Source organism: Geotrypetes seraphini, chromosome 6, assembly GCF_902459505.1.
Source record: "Geotrypetes seraphini chromosome 6, aGeoSer1.1, whole genome shotgun sequence".
Classification (NCBI taxonomy): domain Eukaryota; kingdom Metazoa; phylum Chordata; class Amphibia; order Gymnophiona; family Dermophiidae; genus Geotrypetes; species Geotrypetes seraphini.
In genome coordinates, this window is record NC_047089.1 from 132,399,511 (window position 1) to 132,424,716 (window position 25,206).

At 44.5% G+C, this 25,206-nt stretch overlaps 1 protein-coding gene across 10 annotated transcripts in view; it reads right to left on the reverse strand.

The window, feature by feature from the left end:
- The window catches only part of MBNL2 (muscleblind like splicing regulator 2), a 334,741-nt gene that overhangs the window by 266,813 nt on the left and 42,722 nt on the right, over nt 1-25,206 (reverse strand). For all 10 annotated transcript variants that reach the window (XM_033948336.1, XM_033948337.1, XM_033948342.1 and 7 more), the window contains exon 2: nt 1,478-1,642. The gene's annotated coding sequence lies outside the window, so the exon portion shown is untranslated. The remainder of the gene's footprint in view (nt 1-1,477; nt 1,643-25,206) is intronic.

Below are 25,206 nucleotides of genomic sequence, written 5' to 3' on the forward strand. Positions count from 1 at the left end.
CAGGCTGGTACAGTTAAAGACACTTGCACCCTAGACATGTATTTCAAATAACATAGAACATAAGAATTGCCATCTCCGGATCAGACCCTGGGTCCATCAAATCTGGTGATCCGCACACGCGGAGGCCCCGGTAGGTGTACCCTGGCATAATTTTAGTCCCCATATCACTGTATGCTTCTCAAGGGAGATGTGCATCTAATTTACCCTTACCCGTATCACTCTATGCCACTCTTAAGGAGATGTGCATTTAGTTTACCCTTAAATCCTAGAATGGTGGATTCTGCAATTACTTCCTCTAGGAGAGCATTCCAAGTGTCCACCACTCACTTTGTGAAACAGAACTTCCTGATATTCGTCCTGGACCTGTCCTCCCCCCCCCTCAGCTTCAGTCTATGTCCTCTTGTCCGTGTCACACTGGACATTGTAAATAACTGCTTTCCCTGCTCCATTTTGTCGAATCCTTTCAGTATTTTGAAAGTCTTGATCAGATCCCCTTGCAGTCTCCTCTTTTCAAGGGAGGACAACCCCAGTCTCCTAAGTCGTTCCTCGTAGTCCAGGTTCTCCATACCTTTCACTAGCTTCGTTGCTCATCTCTGCACCCTCTCTAGCAGTTTTATATGTTGATTGATAACGGCTCATTCAATTTTGATCTAATAAAAGACGAGGGGCTGCAGGATTTCTTGGAGACAATCTAGGTTGCATGCCACATTTAGGCTGGCCAGAGAGTGTCTCCCTGAGCTTCTGTGTTATTCAATTCTGATCATTTTGTGTGCCTGTGTGAGTTTCTTTCTCTCCCTCTCTCTCTCGCTTCGCATTCCAATCTGGGTCCCCCTGCAAGGACTTAGGGGGTTGCTGTCTGGATTTGTGTGTCCTTTTTTAATGACAGGAGTTAATACCGCCGTGGCCAGTGATAAAAAGCCTAACCCAGCTTTGTAAAAAGGGAGGAGGAGTAAGTTATTTGAATAATTAATAAAAAATAATTAAATTAAAAGTTAGACGCAGAATTCCTAGCAATGCCTAAGTGGAGGTACCTTCCGATGCTTAATGACGCTTACCTGAAAAGTAGGCATGGTTAGATGCGGAGAATAGGCATGTTTGACTTAGGTGTCAATAAATTAGGTCTGGTAAAACCTGGCCTAATATACCGGCACCTACCTCCAAGATGCCTAGCGATGCCTAAGCATGCCTAAGTACTGCTAGGTGGGATTCTATAAACAGTGTCTAGCGGTTGATTGACAACCATGCCATTCGGCGTTTATAATTTAGGCAAAGCTAGGTGCCGTTTACAGAATCAGGCCCTTAGAAACAGAAAGTGTTATAGGTTACTATGGTACTTTGTGTTTGTAAGTGCTATGAAAATGTGTCCCTATGTTTTTATAACACAGATGTCTTTCTCTAACATTGCTAAAGGTACCCAGTCATAAATTACCCCTATAAAGGGTGACATTCATGTGGTTACTAAGTGACTATCCCCTACCAGCCACAGATGATCTTCCTGATGTGTTATCCTTCAGTGCCCTCCCGAAGGCATTGGGACACCCACAAAATCACAAACTAACCCTCCCTGAACTGGGGAGGGAGGGTGCCCTGTTCTACCACACTCTAGGGCCAACAGCAAGGTCTTCATGGAGTCCAGGTGAATCTGAAAAACAAAAAGAGAGAACATACTTGGTATTTCATAGAAAGTCAGGGCAGAGAAAACTACAAAGAGATACTATTACTGGCTATTTTTCTCTTGGCCATACATATGGCTACATTAATAATGCAGGGAAACCCCAGAATTTAGACATCAAGACATGGAAACTCATTAGATTTGCCAGGAAGACTGGCCAGGTTTAGTCAGAGACATTCTAAATTAGTCCTGAAGGACCAGCTTCAAGAAAGTGGCAAAGTGCTATTGGAAGGGACAAGCATCCTAGTCATCATGAGCACAGTCCCTTTAGTATCAAATAGTATTAAAAAGTATTAAATAGTAGTATTAATGAAAATTATTGAAGAAATAAAATTTATACTTAGGGCTCCTTTTACTAAGCCGCGCTAGCGGTTTAACGCATGTAATAGCACGCACTAAACTGTCGGCCACGCTAGCCGCTACCGCCTCCTCTTGCGCAGGCGGTAGTTTTTGGCCAGCACCGGGGTTAGCGCGTGATGAAAATTTGCACGTGTTAACCCCGCTAGCGCGGCTTAGTAAAAGGAGCCCTTAATGTTAGAAAAAAAAGGGAGGGAGGATGGGTTCAAGCCAGTGATGTGAACCTGAGTAAGAGAAAAGAAACTCTTTGAAAGAACCCAGAATGGGTGAAAATCTAATACTCAATATTCTGAGGCTTGTCCCCCGTCTATAAATAGAGAAAAAAAGAGAAAAGAGATTATATCCAGTGTCATTTTGGTTTATTTTGGTGGTTCTATATATTGCTTCTAAAATAAATACCATATTAAAATATGCATACACGGATTTTATACACACTTTAAAATTTTTTTTTTATACTGGGCAATCACACGGTTTGCACAGAGGGAAGATGTTTCTGTAACAGGACACCTACTTAATATATCACCAATTCCAAGCCTATTCTATAAAGAAAAATAGGTGTCTACTAGAGAATGACACGGTGGCGGTTTACCCGCGGCCACCGCATTTTAGCCGCGGGTCACCCGCCGAAAACGAGGAAGAAAACTAGCAGTCGCTGCGGCGACGGGGACAAGGCCATTCACCGCCCGCGGGGCGGTGAATGGTCTTGTCCCCGCAGTGAGGCATGAAGGATCGCGCGGTCCCCGCAGCTCACACCCGCCTGCCCAATCGATTCTAGTGTTTAGCCAGCTCTCTCCCTTCTCCTCACCTTAGTTTGTAGATTTTCTTTTTCGGCGACCCGCACGCTATCAGAGAGCCGCACACCCGCTGCTGCTCAGTTTCGATCTTCTGCTCTGATGCAACCGGAAACAGGAAGTTGCAGCAGAGCAGAAGATTGAACACTGAGCAGCCGCGCGTGCGCGGCTCTTTGGGAAAGCGTGCAGGTCGCCGAAAAAGAAAACCTATAAACTAAGGTGAGGAGAAGGGAGAGAGCTGGCTAAACACTAGGATCGATTGGGCAGGCAGGTAGTGGCTGCGGGGACCGTGCGATCGCTAGTGTTCCCGGCTCAAATTGGAAGGAGGGAGTGAAAGGTAAAAGGATTCTGGGCCAAGGGGATGAAGTCGGAAAGAAAAACCCACAGCAGGAAAGAAAGGGAAGGACTGGCAGGTGAGCCAGATGCTAGAAGCAGGGGGGGGGGGAAGAAAGAGGGAAAAAAGCTAGATGGGGTTGAAAAGAAGAGACACACTGGTATGGAAGAGGAAGATAGGAGAAATCTGGACACAGGAAGGTAACAGAAAGAGGGGAAATTATGTGCATGGGGCATAGGGACAGAGACATAAAGGGGACATGCCATGGGGATGGTATATGGACACAGGGGGGCAATGACAGATACATAGGGGAGATATTAGAAATGGAGAAAATAGGAGCACAGAAGCGAGATGGTTTGTGGGGATGGGACAGGGACCGAGCTTGCAGGCTCCAGTGGCTTGCACAAATTACATTGTAACGTGCCATGAAAATAAGAGGAAGGAAGGTAGATAGGCCACGCGAGAGGAGCTGAAGGGTAGTAGAAAGGAAAAGATGGTAAAGGAGGGAGGGAAGGGTGGTGGTGGAAAGGAATAGAACAGACATTGAAGGAGGGTGGAGAGGAACAGACCCCCAAGGGAAATGTGGAAGACAGAGTGGGAAGAAGACAGATGCCAGACTATGCGGGAGCGGAGGGAAGAAGATGGGTGCTAGTCCAATTGGGGGGGGGGGGGGGGTTAAGGGAGAGGCACAGTAACAGCAAATGGAAGACGCAGAGAGAAGACACACAGTGGATGGAAGGAATTCAATGAGAAGATGTGGAAAGCAGAAACCAGACAACAAAGGTAGAAAAAAAAATTATATTTATTTATTTATTTTTTGCTTTAGGATAAAATAGTATATTAGTTGTGTTGATAAAAATTTATAAACAAAGCCCTGCCAGCTGAATATCTCTTTCTCTAGTTCAGCAGCAGGAACTTTGATTTATAAGAAAGGAATAAGCTAAATATTACAGTACTAAGGCTTATATGGATGCAGTGGGGACGGTGACGGGGCGGTGAATGGGATGGCAGTGGCGGTGACGGGGCGGTGAAAGGGATGGCGGTGACGGTGACGGGGCGGTGAAGGGAACGGCGGAGACGGGGCGGTGCAGAGGATGGTGGGCCGGTGACGGGGACAGATTTTTTCCCCGTGTCATTCTCTAGTGTCTACTTTTCTATACAGAATACTAGCGCAAATGGCCAAAATCACATTTACATTCCTGGTGCAAGCTAGAATATACAGAATTTACAGTATTCTATAATTTACATTTGTACTTGTGTAATCTGTTCACACTCTGCCCATGCACATGCTCACTGGCAAAGTAATGTGGGCAGAGTGTGAACAGATTGCACAAGTACAAATGTAAATTACAGAATACCGTAGGTTATACTTATTCCAGCTTGCGCAGACTTACGCTGTGAATGTAGATGTGGTTTTTTTGGTCATTTGAGTTAGTATTCTATATAGAAAAGTAGGCACCTAGTTATAGAATGGGCTTGGAATTGGTGACATAAGCAGCATATTAAATAGGTGCCCTAGTATGGAAGTACCGTATTTTCACGCATATAACGCGCACCGTGTAAAACGCACACACGGGTATAGCGCGCGGGAAACCAAAATTTATGTAAATAAATTAACAGATAGCGCGCACACGTGTATACTGCGCATGCTGCTCATTGAATTAAAACCTCCTCCTGCCTTGCCGTCCCGACTCTCCTCTTGCCGCTCTGCCCCGAATCGCCGCCCTGCTCCTGCCTGTCTCCCCTTGAAGTCCTGTCCCCCCTTAAAGGTCTGCCTGTCCCCCCTTAAAGGTCTGCCTGTCCCCTTGAAGTCCTGTCCCCAACCTGAAAGCCTGATGCCCCACCCCGAAGGACCGCTGGCCCCCCCACCCTGAAGGACCGCTGGCCCCCCCACCCTGAAGGACCGCTCGCACCCCCACCCTGAAGGACCGCTCGCACCTTCCCCCAATGTCCGATTCATCCCCCAGCCCCCCCGCACCGAAGCAGCCTACCGTGGGTTCGCGATGCCAGTGAGCCCTGCTGCTTCTTCTGCCGGCGGTCCCGCCCCTTCTCTGAGCCCTGCGCTGCTTCCTCTGCCGTGGTCCCGGTCGTGGTTCCATCTGGTAAAAGAGGACGCATGACCCTGCCCTGTTCCACCCCTGCGTCCACCCCTGGGTCTGCCCCGTTCTGTCCCCAGACTCAGCCTGTTACCCCCCCCCAAACCCAGCCCCCCCAAAAAACCTTGTCTCTTCAGGCCGGGGCTGGAATGTATCTGCGCATGTGCAGATGCACTCCAGGCCTGGCCCCAATCTCACCAGCTTTTCAAAACCCAGACAAAGAGGACATGTCTGGGGAAATCGAAACGTCTGGTAACCCTATGCATAGCTATGGGAAAAGGGGTCTGAGTCTCCCCTACTTTGGGCTCAGGCCCCTCCAAAATTGCAGCACTGAATGAATGGTTGGCATCAATGCTGTCTCAGCAACAAGGAAGTCAGCAGATGTTTCATCTATGAATGCCAGCACTTCCGGGCATGCTCAGTTTTCAACATGTACAGGAGTGCCATCATCCACAGCTGAAGTATCTCACTGGCTTCTCCTCTACTGAAAGGCAGCATAAGTGGGGGTTCGGCCAGCAAATCTCTTCGGCTGGTGGAATTGGGCATCTCCACAGTAAAGATTTGAGCGATGGAGGGAAGGAGGAGGAGAGGAAATGCTTGTCCCCCATCCCCCCCCCCATTGGACTTCTGGCTATGCCTGGGGAATGGACTCTTTAGGATGAGTGTGTCCTCTTTGCAAATAGTGCACATCATCATTGGAGAATAAAACCCCCTACAAATGATGGTTGTTTTTTTCTTGTTTGTGTTATAAATGGCATGCAATAACAGGGTCTATGTCATTTAAATTTCCTAGGCTGTTGCAAATGACAGTCTATCCCTAATGTATATTTCTAATTGTTGAGATGGAGTTGAGAAATCTAAAAGTTTTGGAAGCATTTGCTCTATTGGTTCAGAAACACAATGCTATTATTCCTTTCATGGAACACTGAGGGCTGCTGTGAGGGAAGTTCAGGCTACTCCTTAAATGTTGATATCCATCATTCTCTCACCATGGAACATCAGCTTGTTCATGACATATATATATATATATATATATATATTTTAATAGTTTATCTGGTGAGAAAATTGCACCAATAACCCCTCCCTCCCCCTGTGAATACACCGTTATTGTTAGGTCTCTCAGAATGTACTGCTTCAGCACAGGCTGATGACATCACAAGCCATGCAGTGTGTCACAGACATGGAATGCTTGTTGCTAGGAAACTAGCCAGAACTTGCATTTACCTTCAAACTTGCAGCCTGGAGTCAGCAAGGGATCTTTGTAGATAAAGAAGCAAAACATACAGTAACTCAGTCCCTGGCAACATGGGATGAGAAATATACTGTTGCCCTCCATGGTCCTTTCTGGGGGATGGAGGGAATAGGGAAGTAGGGTGGTTATGGTATAAGGCTAGAAAAAACACTGCAATGCAGAAAATATACGATAGTTACAGCTGCCTTTGCCAGATGCAGCTAAGCTCTATTGGTTAAAAGATGACTGAGCGAATAGGTCACGTAAACAAATTAGTGGAATAATTGTATTCCAGAGAAGAGAAAGGAGACAAATCTAAGACATATGAGTCAGCTCTGCTGAGCAAACTCCTTGACTACATTCAGAGAGGGGTAATTCTCATTGGGTTTAGCACACCCAATCATTTTGAAAAGCTGGCTCCTATGCAGACCTGCCAAGTCTCCCACATTGTGGGGGAGACTTTCACTTTTACAGGTTATCTCCAGCACTCCCATTGGTAAGCCAGAGCAGTTTCCCCATCCAGCAGCAGATGGAGATGCCTTAATAAAATGTCATCTCCTGCTACCACAGGATCACTCTCACAATCTGTGGGTCTGGCCTTGTGGCAACAGGAAATGCCGTTTTATTAAGGCATCTCCTGCTGCCACTGGAAGGTAAGACAACTGCTGATGCCATGAGCCATTTCAGAAAGGTGTGTAATGGGTGGAGCTATAGGTACAGCTGGATGGAGCAGTGAGAGGCCTGGGGGCGTGCTCTAAATCTTTCACTGATAAAGTTGACCCCTTGGCAGCTCTGCCTATGCTCTGAGAGGATGAGGCCAGGGTTAGGGTTACCAGATTTTACTCACGTAAAATCCAGACTTATGGCCATGCCCCCAGGCCCACCTACTTCTGCCCATCCCCGCCATGTTCCGCCCAAGTCACGCCCCATTCCGCCCCCCTCAACCTGTTCTCTTGTTCGGGAGCTACATCGGGAGGCCATCTGCACATGCACAGGTGTGATGTAATAACATCACATGCATGTGACGTCACCGGGTTGAATCCGCGCATGCGCAGATGCCCTCCCGATGCGGATCTCAGGCTGGAAGCTTTTCAAAACCCGGACAAAGTGCCAGGTTTTGAAAAACCGTCTGGACACCCAAATATGTCCTCTACAAAGAGGATATGTCTGAGTAAATCCAGACATCTGGTAGCCTTAGCCAGGGTGGCTGGAGATGTGAAAGCTGTAAAACAATAGGCAGGATCCAGAGGACAGACCAGGTTGGGCCTTGGAAGGGAAATCATCAGGAAGATTGCCCTGAAGGCTAATGAAGGTGTGGGACCAGATGTGGACAGCAGACAGTAGAGGGATGTATAAGCTGTTATCAGGTTTTTTTTCTTATTTAAGAGTTAGTGAGGACTATGAGATAAGCAGAGTGAGGCAAACAAAACCAATGCATGATGGCAGATAGTAATATAATAGCAAACATCTTTGTTTTCAAAAACTGCTGCAGGGCTTGGCTTCTTCATAGCTCACATGATATTAGTATGTGTGTTTAGAGAAGTATAGAAAAGTAAACAGTTGAGATAAATCATCAGAAACACATATATTTTTACCAACATTCCAAAGCTGTCCCTTCCTCACCTCAGAGATATCAGCAAGACATGAAGTCTAAGAGGTATGCGCTTAGCTCATGCTATGTCCAAAAATAAATAAATAAATATACATACATGCCCAGGATATAGGGCAAAGAAACAAGAGGCAGATGATCCATGAGATCCAATATGGTGGTAGAAAACAGCAAATCAAAACCAGGAAGTCTTTCTCCAAAACTTTGGGTTCCTTTTACTAAGCTGCGATAGCGGTTTTAGCGCACGCTAGACGCTAACGCCAGCATTGAGCATTTTTGTCACCCTCTTTGTACCTTTTCCGATTTCATTATCTTTTTTGAGATGAGTCTGCCTGAATTACACACAGTGCTCGAGGAGCGGCCACACCTTGGAGAAATACAAGGGCATTATAACATCATCTTCGTTTAAATGATACCTTTTGGTGGAATTCTTTATGTCCACTTTCCAAACCTTGTGAAACATATTGACAATATGAAAGTTAAGTGAAGTTGCTAAAGGTGGCTTAATAGTTACTCCATACATAAAATAGAAGAGTAACAGATCAGCCAACACCAGTATTGTGTTAAAAAGCTTAATGCAGTAAAAAGCATATACAATATAAAATGAGTTAAAAAACAAAAAAAGTGAAAAATTAAAGAGCAAAAAAAATAGCTAAAATTTTACAGAGAATAAAACGGGAACGTATGATAGCTCACCGCATTGGCCATTAGCTCTGTAATAGATATCGGGCTTCTGGCTGGGAGCACTTGAGACCCCTGGTTTCTCTCTGTAATACTTACCTTGAAGATTATATATATATATTTTGTGTGACAGCCTACCAATATAAGATTTTAGTGGAATTTTTTATGTCACATTTACAAAATGGAACGTATTTTGGCTATACGGCAGGGGCATTTAAAGAAATTTTGGATGGTTTGGGGACCATTAGAAAAATACTGTAAGGATTGATAATATTTTTCTTTTCCTATGTTGATTGTACACATCCAGGGGGGGAGGGAGGAAGAGGGTGGGACACTTAAGGTCTTTGAATGAGAAATTGATGAATAGGGGAGGAAGGGTAAGTGTTTTTGAAGGAACTATGTAAGTAGTTTTAGTGATGTTTAAATGAAATTGACTGTATATTGTATTTTGTATCACACTTATTGAAAGTTTTTAAAATGAATAAAGATACATTTTAAAAAAAAACCCATCATCTTTGTTTTCTATTCTTCTCCTGATAATTCCTAACATTCTATTTGCTTTCTTAGCCGCCGCTGCACACTGAACTGTGGGTTTCAACATATCCTCAATGATTACACCTTTTCCTGAGTGGTGACTCCTAACATGGAACCCTGCATCACATAGTAACAGTTCGGGTTCCCCTTTTTCACATGCATCATTTTGACACTTGCTCACATGAAACGTCATCTGGCATTTGTGAAGCCCAGTCTTGTAAGGTCCTCTAGTAATTTTTCACAATCCTCTTGCAAAAATAAAATTTTGGAGAAAGACTTCCTGGTTTTGATCTGCCGTTTACACTGCCCAGGATATAGGGCATTTTCAGTGATTCTTTTTTCAGGTTGTAGGCTAATGGTTTCCATTTGCATGCATTACCTTAAAAAATTAATGAGGGAGCACTTAAACTGCCTCCTGTTTAGGAAGTGATAAGGATTCACATACTTAAGCCAGTCCTTAACCAGGTAGCATATCCACATTACCATTGCGCTGTTTAATGCTTCACTGCCTATGCCAAGCCCCAGCAAAAAATAAATCAGAAAAAGTAATGTGCACCTAGCATGTGCTAAATAGTTACCTACCGCAAAACACTTTAATGCATCTTGCAGTAAATGGTTTCACACACATTAAGTGTGTGATAGGTCTTAATGCCCTTTAGCAGACATACTCCGAAATGTAGCCCATTTTTCCTCAGTGAAGAGCTTGACTGACTCATATCAACTCTCTTTCTCTCCATTCACAATGTCCAGTGGCAAAGGATAAAGATCATCCAGTGGTCAAAAGACAGAAGAGCTCCTTGGAGGCTATCAGGTCAAAAACACATTTGTTTCAACAGTTCTTGCATAGGTCTCAATCTGGGTTGTCCTCTCTAACCCCCTCCACAACACAGAATCATGATAAGAACATAATGAACAGCCATACTGGGTTCAGACCAATAGTCCATCTAGCCAGTATTCTGTTTCCAACAGTATTCAATCCAGGCCACAAACTGAACTCTGCTAAAACTGCTGTGATCTTTTCCTCCAGGTCCCCTTGTCCTAACCTGCCAAATTTCACTATGAAATGGCACTACGCTCAATGCCTCTTCAATAAAAATTCTTAGTGTTACTCTGGATAACACCCTATCCTTTTTGGTCCCATATTTCCAATATTATTTCCTCCTCTTTCCTAACCCTCAGGTGCATCCCGTCTGTTTTCCCTCTCCTTCATCTTGGCTATTCTTATGCATTCTTTTACATTCCTTAGTGCTCTCAAAAATCAAATTACCATTACTCTCATCCTTATGGTCTTCCTGCCTATTCAATTTCATAGGCTTCAAATGATCCAAAACATAACTGTAAGGCTCTTGCATGACTATTCTAATTTTGATCATAATACCCCTCTTCTTAAGTTTGAACACCATACAGGATTTCTTTCAAATTCAATGTTTAATTTGGACAGGAACACCTATCGTGCATGATTCCTTTCAAATTCAATGTTGTGTCTTTCCAGATTCAATTTTCAGAACTTTACTTTTTTTTTTGGCAAAACTTCTGGTTTACTATTCTCCCATTAGGGCCCTTTGTTCCTCCCAGCAACCTCTCCTAACAATTCCCTCCTTTGTTAGTTTTTTTTCTGATTTACTCATAGATGTTCCTGCTTTTCTATTATGGCCCCAATCCTTTGGAACTCTCTCCCCTCTCTATCTCAGAATGGAACCATCTTTCTCGAAGTTTAAGAGTTTGTTAAAAGCTTATTATTTTTATTTGGCGTTCAATCAGGACACTTCTCCATGATCCTCATTCTTTACCCTTTTGTTGATTGAATGCTGAAGTAGGACTGTTCTTGATCTGCCTCCCTCTTATTATTATCCTGTCTCCATTTTTCCCTTGCTTACATTGTATCCTTTCCATATCTGCTCATCCCTATTTCTGTTTATCTTGTAATGTCTGTTTAGCTTAGGTAGCTATGTAGGGATCCTTCCCCCCCCCCCACCCATTTCATTTGTAAATCGCTTAGATGTTACTATATTTATATTTGTGGTATATCATATTAACATGTACCTGGGAGAAACCCAAACAGTAGCAACATTCTGTGTTACCGATCCCAGGGCAAGCAGGGACTTCCTTCATGTCTTTCTCAATAGCAGACTATGGACTTTTTCTCCAGGACCTTGTCCAAACTTTTTTAAATCCAGCTACAATAAATGCTTTTACAACATCTCCTGGCAATGTGTTCCAGAGTTTAACTATTCCTTAAGTGAAAAACTATGTCCTTCTATTTTTTTTTAAGTTACAGTATTTCCTTGTAACTTTATTGAGTGTTACCTAGTCTTAGTAATTTTGAAAAGAATGAAAAATCGATTCACTTTTACCTGATCTACACCACTCGGGATTTTGTAGACCTCAATCATATCCCCCTCAGCCATGTCTTTTTCCAAGCTGAAGAGCCCTAACCTCTTTAGCCTTTCCTCATACAATAGGAGTTCCATCCCTTTATCATTTTGGTCACTCTTTTATGAAAATCTTGGATAATTTTGTTAGCACTTAAGCGTCCAGTTGACATTGTCTATGCACTGTTATGAGCAGCCTCTAGATCCAGATGTGCTCTTGTGTCAAACTGACTACTGGTGACCACATGAGCAGCCTAACCCCTACCAATTTTACAGCTCATTACCGTATTTTCACGCAAATAACACGCACCCGTATAAAACGCGCACACGTGTATAGCGCGCAGAAATCACGATGATAAGCACAAAAACTTTGGTATAACGCGCTCACGATTATACCGCGCATGCTGCCCGACTCTCCGTTCACCCCCCTGACTTCCGTGCACTGCCCCGCCTCTCCGTGCGCTGTCCCGACTCTCCGTTCACCCCCCTGACTTCCGTGCACTGCCCCGCCTCTCCGTGCGCTGTCCCGACTCTCCGTTCACCCCCCTGACTTCCGTGCACTGCCCCGCCTCTCCGTGCGCTGTCCCGACTCTCCGTTCACCCCCCTGACTTCCGTGCACTGCCCCGCCTCTCCGTGCGCTGTCCCGACTCTCCGTTCACCCCCCTGACTTCCGTGCACTGCCCCGCCTCTCCGTGCGCTGTCCCGACTCTCCGTTCACCCCCCCCTGACTTCCATGCACTGCCCTGACTTTCCGTGCGCTGTCCCGACTCTCCGTTCACCCCCCCTGACTTCCGGGCACTGCCCTGACTTTCCGTGCGCTTGTCCCGCTACTCTCCGTTCACCCCCCTGACTTCCGTTGCACTGCCCCGCCTCTCCGTGCGCTGTCCCGACTCTCCGTTCACCCCCCCCGACGTCCGATTCATCCCCCCCCCCGGCAGGACCATTCGCACCCCCACTCCCGAAGGACCGCCGACTCCCCGACAATATCGGGCCAGGAGGGAGCCCAAACCCTCCTGGCCACGGCGACCCCCTACCCCCACCCCGCACTACATTACGGGCAGGAGGGATCCCAGGCCCTCCTGCCCTCGACGCAAACCCCCCTCCCCCCCAACGACCGCCCCCCCCAAGAACCTCCGACCGCTCCCCCAGCCGACCCGCGACCCCCCCTGGCGACCCCCACGACCCCCCCACCCCCCCTTCCCGTACCTTTGGTAGTTGGGCCAGAAGGGAGCCCAAACCCTCCTGGCCACGGCGACCCCCTAACCCCACCCTGCACTACATTACGGGCAGGAGGGATCCCAGGCCCTCCTGCCCTCGACGCAAACCCCCCTCCCCCCCAACGACCGCCCCCCCCAAGAACCTCCGACCGCTCCCCCAGCCGACCCGCGACCCCCCTGGCGACCCCCACGACCCCCCCACCCCCCTTCCCCGTACCTTTGGAAGTTGGCCGGACAGACGGGAGCCAAACCCGCCTGTCCGGCAGGCAGCCAACGAAGGAATGAGGCCGGATTGGCCCATCCGTCCTAAAGCTCCGCCTACTGGTGGGGCCTAAGGCGCGTGGGCCAATCAGAATAGGCCCTGGAGCCTTAGGTCCCACCTGGGGGCGCGGCCTGAGGCACATGGGCCCAACCCGACCATGTGCCTCAGGCCGCGCCCCCAGGTGGGACCTAAGGCTCCAGGGCCTATTCTGATTGGCCCACGCGCCTTAGGCCCCACCAGTAGGCGGAGCTTTAGGACGGATGGGCCAATCCGGCCTCATTCCTTCGTTGGCTGCCTGCCGGACAGGCGGGTTTGGCTCCCGTCTGTCCGGCCAACTTCCAAAGGTACGGGGAAGGGGGGTGGGGGGGTCGTGGGGGTCGGCCAGGGGGGTCGCGGGTCGGCTGGGGGGGCGGTCGGAGGTTCTTGGGGGGGGACGGTCGTTGGGGGGGAGGGGGGTTTGCGTCGAGGGCAGGAGGGCCTGGGATCCCTCCTGCCCGTAATGTAGTGCGGGGTGGGGTTAGGGGGTCGCCGTGGCCAGGAGGGTTTGGGCTCCCTTCTGGCCCGATATTGTCGGGAAGTCGGCGGTCCTTCGGGGTGGGGGTGCGAGTGGTCCTGCCGGGGGGGGGGGATGTATCGGACGTCGGGGAGTCGGCCGGGCAAGAGGGCTTGGGCTCCCTCTTGCTCCGATCGTGGATGCGGGTGCGGGTGGGAGCGCGTGCGAGTGGTCGTTCGGGGTGGGGGTGCGAGTGGTCCTGCTGGGGGGGTGAATCGGGCGTCGGGCGGGGTGGGAACTATGTTTGAAAACTTTCGTATACCGCGCTCACGCATATAACGCGCGAGGGGTATGCGCGGTAGGTAAAAACGCGTATAACGCGCGCGTTATATGCGTGAAAATACGGTACTAATCTGCTGTACTTTGTTATCATAAGCTAATACTGTTAATACAGTGGACTTTCAGCAATCAGGCACCCATGGGGATTGCTAGATGCTGGATAGCTGTTTTTCTGGTTGCTTGAGAGTTACAGTAAAAAAATACTGTAGCAGCAGGCAGCCATTCCCGACAACACCCCTCCCTCCCTCCGGCCCCCTAAGCAGCAGAGCCGGTCCTTACAACACTCCTCCCTCCCACCTCTGAAGCACCACAACCGGTACTGTCCTTTCCTCCCCCCCAGTCCCGAGATAGCAGCAGCAGCCAATCCTACCAACCCTCCCTTGGTCCCAAAACAGCAGCGTCAGTTGATCCTGACAACAACCCTCCCTCCTTTACCAAGGCAGTAGCGGCAGCCGGTGAACAGAAGAAGCAGGGCCTTCTTCTGCCACATGGGAAGTGATAAAAGGGGAGGCTAATGTTCCAAAGTGATGTAAATTAAAATAACTGCAAGAAGATATTAGAAAAGCATCTGAAAGTTAGGGGAAAGTTGCCAAGGATGGATGCAAATAGAAAATTAACTTTGGTCTCAGATTACTATCCCTGAAGAAGAATCTTCATCTCTGATAGTTTACAATTATCCTTGCAGCCTCAGATAACTAAACAAAATTTATCTAAATATGCTTAAATAAACTGATTCAGAGTCCCTGTCTGTATTTTGAATTTGCCTTTGAGTTTTCCTTGCACCTAAGTACCTTTCTTTTTTTCTAATTTATGCAATTTTCCAAAATCATTACAAAAATTGGACAACAAATTTTTCCAAAAGTTTTGCTTCCTTAAAACAAACTGATAATTATGATATACCCCTTCATAATAAACACAAATATAGGGCTCCTTTTACGAAGGCGCGTTAGCGGGTTTAACGCACGTGACTTTTCATCACGCGCTAAACTAAACTTTAAGTTTATATACCGCATCCTCTCCATAATTATAGAACTCGGCATGGTTTACTAAAGCTTAATATAGGAAGAATAACACATTGGAATTGGAGGTTGAGTATAGGGGGGAGGAGAGCATTAGATATTTGTGAAAAGCCTGGTTTTCAGGTGTTTACGGAATAGTTGGAAGGAGCCCTGATTCTGTAGTGGGGAAGTAAGATTATTCCAAAGCCCGTGCTAGCCCAAAAACTACTGCCTGCTCAAGAGGAGGAGGTGGCGGCTAGTGCAGCCGGCGGTTTAACGCGGGCTATTACACGCGTTAAACCGCTAACGCGCCTTCATAAAAGGAGCCCATAATTTCCCACTGACTGTATCATATAGGAATTTTGAGAAACATGATGATATCTTTAATTGACTATAATATGTTTTAATGCACACAGTTTCTGATATGCTGTGATAGTTCGCCATGGTTATAAGTGTTTTCCTGCTAATTTTTGTTTGTATTTAGTGTCTGGTGCATCTCGTTGTAGTATCCAACAATAGTTAGACAGTATTGATGAATACCAGTTACCCTGATATCTTTTTTCCACAGTGGCAATGTCGTGGTGAAACCTTTTGCTATGGTCGTCACTGACTGCACCAAGATTTGCGGGGAAGAAGTCCAAGTGTGAATATAGAAAGTGCACCTTCAGTGACAAGTAGTACTTCATGGTTTTGTATGCCCTAAGAAGTTTGTCAACCAGTTGAATATAGTTTGGTGCTCTATAACTGCCAAGAAAATTCTCAATGCCATCCTTGAATGCTTTCCAGGTGATCTTCAAATCTCTCGTCATTGATGATGTGTCTGATTTGTGGACCGACAAAAATGCTTTCCTTAATCTTGGCGTTGGCTATTCTTGGAAACATCTGTTTTAGATAAAGAAAACCTATGCCTTTCTTGTTTATCACTTTTATGAAATTTTTCATCAGTCCAAGTTTTATGTGAAAAGGAGGCAAAAATATCTTGTTAGGTCAACAAGTGATTCATGTACCACATTTTTCTGTCTTGGAACCAAATTCTTATGGAGTGGCCAGTTCTTTTGAATGTAATACAACTCCTGTTCCATTAACAAATAATACAACAGTACTTGGTATATCCAAGCTGCATTCCAAGTAGCAGATCTATTACTTTAAGATCACTGCAGATGTTCCAGTTGTACTTTGTGTACTAGATATGCTTTAACAGCAGTTCCATGTTTTTATATGTTTCTTTCATGTGTGCGGCAAAGCCAATAGAAATCAAAGGATAGACATTGCCATTGTGTAACAAAACAGCCTTGAGACTTAATACTGACGAATCAATAAAAAGACACTACTACTGTGGGTCATGTGTACAACCCAAAGCTTTGAACAACTCTTCAATGTCATGCAGATACAGAGGTTTTCAACCTGTGCAAAGAAGTATCTTAAATTGTCTTGGTGGTTTTGAAAGACAGAAATTTTCATACCTGGTGAGAGCAAACAACCATCTCTGCAGTCTTGAACCCAATAATTCTGCTTTTGCTTTAGACAAACCTAAGTCCCTGACCAGGTTGTTTAATTCTGACTGTGTTATAAGATGAGGCTCACCAGATGTACATGGTTCAAAATCAAGATCAATGTCACTGTCAATGCTTGGCTGGTGCACTGTAGATTCTTCGTCGGTTTCATTTAAGCTCCATTTCTCTCGTGGCTTCGGTACCAGAAGACTGTCATCATAAGGCAATGGCCTCATGGCTGAAGGAAGATTGGGGTATTCATCTGATTTCTTATTTTTACCAGAGAAACCAGATACATTTGTCAGACAGAAGTAACAGTCTGCCAAGTGATCTTTCTGTTCGCGTCATCATTGGAATAAAAAATGGCACCGATTTCCGAGTACCTCGGAGCCAAGCTCTAAGATCGACAGCACATCTTGCACAGCAAATGTGAGGAGCCCATGTTTCGTCTTGATCACCAATCTTGCAACCGAAGCACAGCTCATATGCTTTCTTAACATGGTGCGTCTTTGAGGCTTAAGCGTGTACTTGTCACAAATGAAGCAGAATGTATCAGCTGTTGCAACATCAGCGAGACATTTCTGCTGTCACAAATCATCCTATAGCAATTAATAATTAACTGGTTTACTAAGTAAGTTACTTACATAGACAATACTATGCCTTGAAGCATCAAAATACACCCAAACTGACAAACACGTAATGAAGATTATCCCTGTATGTGAACTGCTTTTATATAGCCTTTTCAGGCAACATCCATCAAGCCTGTTTAAAAGTATGTCAAGGCATACCCAGAATGCATTATTAACATGGATGTTATGCAACCTAACTCGAATATACCACTGGACATGTCCACACTATATCCAACAAGGTACAATGTGAGCAATAGGCCTATATTAAGAATTAGGCTAATAATTAATTGCATTAGCCTGAAAGTATAACAAGAAATTGTAAAAATGTACTTTTTTGTTAAAATTGTATGCGATACATAATTTTAAACATGATTTTCTTGATCAGCAGCCAAAAATCTGTAAGATACACCCAAAAGTGTTGAAAAATCAAACACTTTGTTGTCCATTGATCGATAGAGAAAGTGAGAATATAAATCAAATATATCTTTAGGATAATACTTAACAAAAAGAAAATTCAACATTTTCTCACAAAGGAGTCCTTTAACTAAGCAGCGAAAAGCACTAATGCATGCTTACCACCGCTTAAAATTAGCTTATGGCCATTAAGACAGAGAGACAAATTGTGGCTGTTTTAAAGCCACACTAAAAAGTTGTCTCAGTGCATGGGAAACCTATGCACTAAAAACAATGCAGGTTACTCTTCAGTGTGACTTTGTTAAAGGGACCAAAGTCCTTAATTTACCTTCCCCCCTTTTACAAAACCGCGCATGAGGTTTCTAGCACCAGCCAGCGCACTGAATGCTCTGCACTGCTCTGACACTCATAGGAACTCTATAAGCATCAGAGCAGCGCAGAGCATTCAGCGTGCTGACCGGCGCTAAAAACCACTTGTCCAGTTTTGTAAAAATGTGTGTGTGGGGGGGGGGAGGGCGGTTACAGGGCAAAGCAATTACAAATAGGAGTCTTTCCTTACAAATCAGTTAGGGATGACTTTGCCACCCAGAGGCTGAAGCATTAAAGTGATATATTTTTTCACAAGGGGCTTCACATGTAAAGGTCAGTGATAAAGAAGACATATAACCCTCCTCCCTTTACAAAACCTTAGCACAGTTTTTAGCACCAGCCGCAGCAGTAACAGCTCCGACGCTAATAGAATTCCTATGATCGTCAGAGCTCTTACGGTTTTGTAAACGGAAGGGACAGTAAATATTTGTGTACCGGCTTCAAAGCATAAAATTCTATTTAAATCGGGCATGTACTATAAGGGCATGCCCAGTGTAAGCCTGCTTTCAGGTACCTATTTTAGTTCAGTTTTATAAAGACAAGTAGGCGCCTACTTGTCTTTTTAAACTATTAGCCTGCGTGGCAGAAATCACACCTATATTGCAGGCATAAATGTCTGTGTCTAGATTATTATTTAAGTATGAGTTTAACAAATCTTTTTTTATAATCAACATGTCTATTTGTGAATTCCACCTGCTCTTTGTCCAAACTCTGTCCTTGCACCCTGTCAAAACTCATAATTTTACACTAAAAACTGAAATACTGAATTTTATAACATGTCACATATGATCAAAAATGGCTTTGTAAAATTACCAAAGCAAAAGATAGATGAAAAATTCCCACGATACAAACAGCAAAACACCACAAAGTAGAGATTGAAAGATGACATTCACATTGGAATCCAGTCCTTGATTAACACTTATTTATTGGCAAATACATATAGCTCTATATCAGTGGTTCCTAACCCTGTTCTGGGGAACCACCAGCCAGTCAGGTTTTCAGGATATCCCTAATGAATATGCAAGAGAGAGATTTGCCTACCTGTCATTTACATTATATGCAAATCTCTCTCATGCATATTCATTAGGGATATCCTGAAAACCTGACTGGCTGGTGGTTCCCCAGGACAGGGTTGGGAACCACTGCTCTATATGGTATAAACACACAGGGCTCCTTTTACGAAGCCGCGTTAGCGGTTTAACGTGTGTAATAGCGCGCGCTAAACTGCCAGACACGCTAGCCGCTACCACCTCCTCTTGAGCAGGCGGTAGTTTTTCGGCTAGCGCAGGGGTTAACATGTGATTAAAAGTCACGCGCTAAAGCCACTAAGGCGGCTTCGTAGAAGGAGCCCACAGTTTTTGTGCTTTACTGGTTTATAGGTATGTGTTCTCTTAGTTTATTTATTCAGTATTCTAATCAAACACTGACTGAAACACTTCCAGTTTTTTGACACAACAAAATGTCTTCTTCAGGAGTCTACAAAAAATATTTAGATATCATCTCATGCATTTAAATAAATAGAAAATAATATACAAAATACATTATACAAATTTAAAATCAAGCTTAAAAGTAAACATACATAGTTATTAAAATTGCTCATGAAGACTGATCTTTAGAAAGACAAAACTAATATGCAGTAAAAACACACGGTGTATATTAAAAAATTAAAAAGTGTTATCGAACTAAGTAAAATTGTAAAATTAGCATGATTAGCATGAAGTAATAGCGTTATTATGCATTATCTGCTGCAGGGCCCATGTTACACCTAAGAATCCTGTAGCAGAAAATACACAATACCTAGGTACCATCTTTTTTTTTTTTCTCGAGAAGACTTCAAGTCCTTATTGGAATAGTGTGCCTCTGAAGCCTTTACCTTTATCTCCACAACAAGGTAATCTTCTGCAATATCTGCCCCTTTTGAGACTATGCTCATTTTTTCTAATAAAAGATATACCCGCAGAAATAGACAGCATCATTTTTCTAAAAGGTCTTACTAGATGTGCGGGACTATGGCACAGCACAGTTGTTTTTTTCCCTTTCTTTTCTTCTGTTTTTGTTTTCTGTCTATCTTTCTTAAGCTTCCATATTATCTTTCTCTTCCCATGGGACTATAACAGTCTAAGCTCCTTGGGGTGGGACTCTAAGTATTGCTTTTGGCTACTGTGGGAAGCTAGGGTTGGAGGGATGTGGGGATTGCGGGGGTGGAGTGGGATTACCATGGAACTGTGTTCTGTTTCCTAGTTTGTATAGTGTTGTGATTTGTATTTTTGTAATTAATAAAAATCCTTTAAACATAATGCAGCCATGATTCCCTCTGCACCTACAGCTAAATTTCACAACAAAACACTGCTAACCTGCAAAAGATTGCACATCTCTTCTACAGCTTTTATTTTGATGCTGCAGACCTCCACTATAGCCTTCTTTATCACTAACAAACCACTAGTAAGAAGGAAAGCTTACTGTTCATCCATAACTTAAAAAACTTGTTTTCTATCTTTGGCCATTAAAAATGTGCATTTGTTTTGGAAAATGTCATTGACATTTCTCATGCTATTTCATATTATTATTAACCCAATGACTTCTGAGTCATCAATAATGTGCACTACTTGAACAAGAAGTTCCCAAAAAATAAACAGGCAGCCGATCTGCAAGATTTTTGAGATCCAGTACAGTGAGAAAAAAAAACAAAGCAGACCAGTATAATAAGATATGCAAAACTTATTCACTATTCACTATAAATAAATAAAACCAAACATAGAGCACTCTCTACTAGGTTCTTTATGGCAGATATTTTTGCATGTAATATTTTATTAATTTTTAAATACAGTACAAGAAAATGACTCATAAATGACTCAACCTTGTTATAAGAAAAGGAGCTGTATAATATTAACATTATTGTTAAGAAACCACAAGGACTGGCATTCCAGGCATGCAAATGGAACAAATGTCTATCCACTCTCATCCAATTCTCCCTCCTACCAAACTTTCAGGAAGTCAATCAAAACTTATCTCTTTGACAAATATCTCTGACTCCCGCCCTCCTTGTAACTCTACTTTTAACTATACCTTGTACCTCCCACCTTCCTGCACCTCCCACCTACCTGCCTCCTCCCTACCTGCACCTCCTACCTACCTGCACCCGACTTCCTAAGCCATGCCGATTGACTTGTTTATAACCTCTCTATCTCCTTCTTGCCTGCTCCCGACTTGCTAAGTTATATTGATTGATTGACTTATTTGTAAATTTCGCTGTAGATGTACAGTCTCTTGTCATGTAAACCGCTCTGAACTGTTCTGGTACTGCGGTATACAAAAATAAAGTTATTATTATTATTATTAATTAACATCAAAACAATTAAGGGGGGTGGAGTTTCTGATATCTAATGGATATATGGAGACATTAGAAATGAAGGCACTATTTATTAAACATAAGTTATTTTGGTAGTCCGAGAATTCATGTTAGCAATTCAATGGAAAGACAATACAGATATTTTTATATGATTCAAATGTCATCACATCTTTGAGTTGCATGGTATAGATAAAGCTGGATTCGTTTTTGCACTGGAGAAAACAGCTGATGTCCAATTCATTAAACTCTGTTAGCTTTCTTAACAGGGGAAAACCTGCATTATTTACCATATATTTCATTTTATTTAATGGAAACTATTCACTATTAATACTGCCTCTCTATCTTATAACAACACTGCCTCTTTATGTTATAATATGAATGCATCTTAATAAAACAGCCTCTTGATTAAACTGGCCTCAGTCCCTTAATTTATCTCTACACAGTTTACAGAGTAAAGACTGATTCTTACATGATAAAAATATTGTTGTAATGAGAAAATCAAGGTTGCTGAAACACAGTATGCAAAGTAAGCATGGCAGGGGGCCCCACCCCCTTTACCATCATACTTACCTTGGAAAATGTGGCAGCATAGAGCTGGGCTCAAACCTACCCATATCCCATTCCCTTCAACAAGTTGTAGAGCAGGGGTGCCCAACAGGTCGATTGCGATCAATCAGTGAATTGCAAAGGCAACGTGAGTCGATCGTGGAGCCCTGCCTACCATGTTTCCCCGAAAATAAGACCTACCCCGAAAATAAGCTCTAGCATAATTTTCGGGGTAGGTCTTAATATAAGCCCTACCCCAAAAGTAAGCTCTAGTCCCTGGAAGCCTAACCCGAATGTCCCTGAATTTGCCAGCAGCAGCGCTTCCCCCCACCCCAGTTGTGCAGCCGAACCCCCACTGCCCCTCCCATCCAAACCCCGCCGACCCTCTGACCGTGAGACCTACACAAAGAGCAGCTTCATCAGCACTCTAAACAGGCTGCTTCTCAGCCTTCTCCTGCCGGGGCATTCCCTCTGCCGCATCACTGATGATGTTATCAATAACGCAGCGCACGGAAGGCCCCAGCGAGAGAAGGCTGCGAAGCAGCCTGTTTAGAGTGCTGCTGATGCTGCACTTTGGAGGGAGGGATGTAGGTCTCGCGGTCAGCGGGATTCGAATGGGAGGGAAAGATGGGAGGATGGGAGGGTCAGCGGGGGTTCGGCTGCGTGGCAGGGGCGGGGGGGGGCTGCTCAAGGCTTCTGCTGCATGGAAGGGAGGGATAGAAGCTTGCAAGGATTCTGCTGCACAAGGATTGGGATGGAAGGGAGGGATAGAAAGATGCTGTACGAAAGGGAGGGATAGAAGCTGTGTAAGGGTTCTGTTGCACGAGGGATGGGAGGGAGGAATAGAAAGATGCTGTACATAGTGCATGGGTTTTGCTGCACAGCGGAATGGGAGGGAGGGAGGGATAGAAAGATGCTGCAGAGGGAAGGCACAAGGGGATGGGTGAGAGGAAAGGAAAGATGCTGCACATGTGGGGAAGAAAAAAGAAAGAGAAGAACTGGGGTGAAGGAGAGGAAGGGAGAGATGATCATGTACATGAAAAAAATAAGACCTATCCCGAAAATAAGCCGTAGTGTATTTTTGGGGCCCAAAATTAATATAAGACACTGTCTTATTTTTGGGGAAACACAATATATAAATAAATATATGTTTAGCATTTTTATTGTTGGTAGATCATTTTGATTTTGTCATTTTAAAAGTAGCTCGCAAGCCCAAAAAGTGTGGGCACCCCTGTTGTAGAGGAAAAGAGGCAGGGCAGAGCAGTGCTGGAATGTGGACCTCTGGTGGAAAGCACCACACTGTGCAGATTTATTCCAGGATCAGTTGGAAAGAAGTGTATTGGCAGCAAACCAAGCAAGGAGGGGGGTGGGGGGTTGTGGGTTGTGAAGGTGCAAAAGGAAGGATACTAGACATAGAAAAGGGAAAAAGCTGTGGAAACTGTAGCTCCCTGCCTACAGAAAACAGGCACAACTATGTCTTGGTTGTAAATATTTAAAGAACTGGAAGATAATAGGTCAATATTTCATAAAATCATTAAGTAAGGAAGCTGCTCAGTGCCTAGAAGCAACGCCAAATCGCACTGCTGCTCGTGCCGCTGGAATGGACTGTGGATCCATGCAGCTGGTTAGTAGCGGGGCAGGAGTTCAGAAAGCTTGCTCCTGCCCGTTGCACCTCAACCAATGATCAGCAGAGGACCCACTGCACCTCCACCAGATCGGCAGAGGTAGGAAGATAGGGTAGGGAGGAGGAGAGGGGGCAGGGCCTGGCCGCAGTGGCCTTAAAAAATTCTGGGAGGGGGCACTGACCCAAATATAAACCTGGATCCCCATTTTTGGGCCAATTGTTTTGCCCCAAAAACCCCAGTTTATATTCGAGTATATATGGTACAATTCAAACTCCTCTTACTGACCTACCAATACACTCACTCAGCTGCCTCTCACTATCTCTCTTCACTTATCTTCCCCTAAGGTTCCCACCACCACCACCGTGAGCTCCGCTAACTGGTAAGTTCCTCCTATCTGTGCCCTTCTCTTCAACTGCCAACTCCAGACTCCATCCCTTCTGCCCTTGCTGCGCCATATACTTGGAACAAGCTGCCAAATCCCTAAAGTTAGAAGGGAAAAGATTCCGTACAAATGTAAGGAAGTTCTTCTTCACCCAGAGAGTGGTGGAGGTCTGGAACGCTCTCCCGGAGACTGTTATAGGGGAAAGCACCTATCAGGGATTCAAGAAAAGGTTGGATAAGTTCCTAGTGGAACAGAACATACGCAAGTAAGGCTAGACTCAAATAGGGCACTGGTCTTGATCTAAGGGCTGCCACGTGAGCGGACTGCTGGGCACGATGGACTACTGGCCTGACCCAGCAGTGGCAAATCTTATGTTCTTATGGCGGACTCCGTCTCTGGCAGTGTTCAAGACCCAGTTAAAAGTACACCTCTTTGAGAGTGCTTTCAACTCCTAATTCCTCTCACCTTGGGTTCTACATTCTCAACCCTATATGTCATGTCTGTCTGTTCAAGATTGTAAGCTCTTGCGAGCAGGAACCATCTATAAATGTCAAAATGTACAGAAATGCGTATGCCTTTCAGTGCTATATAAGTGATAAGTAGTAGTAATCACTCAATAATGAATTAAACACATGAAACAGATAGTGAAAAACATATTCAGTTTAGTTGAACAGGGACATTCATAAAGTAGGAAAATAAGGGATATATGTCAAAGACCAGAAGTCTATAAAAGTTATGTTTTTCATCACAGTTCCCATTAAATTCAGTATTAAGGGAACTATAAGTAAAATATCTTGTGCCGACTTGCAGTCTGACATATACAGTATTCAGTATAAATTATGAGTTCTCCTATTCAGTTCATATGAATGTACTTTCTATCAGTTGTGAAGGTGTTTGTACTCCTGTGATGTTTTAGGTGTCAGTTTTGCTTTATTCAGTAATGAATTACCCATAATATGTTTCAACGTTAGGAAGGCATGTGTCTAATATACACCAATTTTCACAGGGAAAGTATACATATATTTTTTCTTTGAAAATTGTTGTATTTGCTATTTAGTATACATAAACTTCCTGAGCTATTTTATGTTAGAGACGTAGCCTAGTAGTTAGTGCACTGGACTGTAAACCGAGGGACCCAGGCTCAAATTCCACTGTAACTTTAGCCTGAGACATAGACATGGGGGAAGCTACTCCTTGCCCTGGGATTGGTAGCATGAAATCTTACTTCTATTTAGGATTCCGCCAGGCACTTGTGACTTGGATTGGTCACTGTTGGAAACAGGATACTGGGCTCAATCAAACCTTGGTCCGACCTAGGACAACTGTTCTTATGTGCATAAGAACAGATTCCCCAAATGGCACCTAGTTTAGAAGATGCGGGAATAATGGAACCGGCAAATTAAGGGAAACTT